The sequence below is a fragment of the Trachymyrmex cornetzi genome, unplaced genomic scaffold (genome assembly GCF_001594075.2).
Source record: "Trachymyrmex cornetzi isolate Tcor2-1 unplaced genomic scaffold, Tcor1.1 scaffold928, whole genome shotgun sequence".
Taxonomy (NCBI): domain Eukaryota; kingdom Metazoa; phylum Arthropoda; class Insecta; order Hymenoptera; family Formicidae; genus Trachymyrmex; species Trachymyrmex cornetzi.
In genome coordinates, this window is record NW_017300276.1 from 265,730 (window position 1) to 267,671 (window position 1,942).

Sequence of the window (1,942 nt, forward strand, 5' to 3'; positions counted from 1 at the left end):
AGGATATACATAGGGACAAGCAAATCTGCGCAGTTGAATTGAAAACGGGGTCTTGTCCCTACTCTTAATATCTTTTACTGTGGTTTTGTAACATTTTGTTGAACATTGCTTCAAAGTGAACAAAAATGAGTTTCAGCTTTAGCGCTGAAAATCTTGGCGTATTCTTTTGAACTTGCACTATTCAGTGCAACCCATGGAACTCGTCCAATGTTGGTGTGAACTGAGTGCGCACTGGTGCGCACTAACTTTTGCCCAATCGAAAACGCTATATAACACTGAAAAGGGCAGGAAAATTCGTGGCTGCAATTGATCAGCCGCCATTTTGATTTGGTGTGATATTTGAGCGAATCAGAAGCGTTCGCGCGTGCATTGCGATCGATGTATCGATCGATGTACTATCGATGTATGGAAATCTATATAGACGTGAATAGTATTTAAACAAAAATAATGTCACTTCAATTATTGTTACCTATGAAATAAAAGGCCTTTTTTACTTCTCTGCCCAAACCCAGGCAGACAATACTTCATATTGATGCTTTGTAGACAGTCACGCGATTTTATACTTCTTCAAATATAACCTCACACATGATAATCTTGCTGACATATGCGTCTTATTTCTTCGTGTGAGGGTGCTGTCACATGCGGCGTAAGCCCAGATCCTCATACGGGCAACAGCGCTTTGACACAGAGCGCTAATTGGTGAAAAGTCGGTTGTGGGGGTAAAATTTACCTTCATCATTCGTTTTTCACCAATCAGCATTCGGTGTCAAAGCGCTGTTGCCCGTATGAGGATCCGGGCTAACTTGCGTAAGCGTAACTTGCGCCGACCAATCATATCATTTCACTTGAACATCAGTTTTTGTCTAGTCACTTTATGCTTTTTACGCTATTTTGTTACGCCGAAACATGATAGAACCATAATGCGTCGAATCTAATTTCTGGCTCATTTAGCTTATTCTGTCTGAAAAAATGCACAAGAGTTTCGATTTTGCAATAGTACAATTACAGAAGTCGTGCGCCTCTTTGCATCGCGTGAAAAGTCGAAACCCATGTGGAACAGTACAATTATAGACCTCATTTTGCCTCTGTGACAGATTTCCTAACCTCAATAGTCATCAACTTTAAAGCTTAATATCTCAGATCACAAGGCAGAACGACGTTTTTTTTTGTCAGATTCTTTTGTTTCATGCAAAAATGCATCAGATAAGCCTAAGAGTGGTTTCACAAAACTTTCCGATTTTAATAATTTATTCGATCATCCGCTCATATGTACGCGATGGAAAGATGTCGGTTCCTCATGAGGCGTACTTTTCGAGATGCGTAGGTTACGAAAATCAATCGTAAATTTATTTAGCATTTCTGTTAGAGTGTACAAGAGAAATTCTAATCAGCAATTGGTTACATTAGTTCCGCGTTTCTTTAAATTCTGCGAAATACGCTCTATGTGAATGCCAGTCTTCAGAATGGTGTAACATATATTCTATCTAGTAAATTACTAGAATACGCAGGTTATACGCTTACGCAGGTTACGCTGCATGTGACGGCAACATAACAACATCAGTGTGTAAAGCCTTGTGTCCACGATGCTAGAAATCGATCCGAGATCTCGGACAGAGAAAAAATTAACAAATCACATTTGAACAATTTGATCACATGACCATTGCGATTGGTCAATTATTTCTTCACCCGAGGTCTCGGACTGATTTCTAGCATCGTGGACACAAGGTTTAAGAAACATTAACACAACTGTATAGTTCACACAGATGACAGCAGACGGCAGTACTGACGCATGCGCATTGAAGTCAAAGGGGTTTCTCTATCTTTCTCTCTCGCACAGATGTTGGCTTCATGTCGGTATACGAGCCAGTATAGGCAATTTCTCTTTCTGTAGTATATGTTCTAATGCTGGATTCACACTGCATCCGATTTGCGTCGTACGACG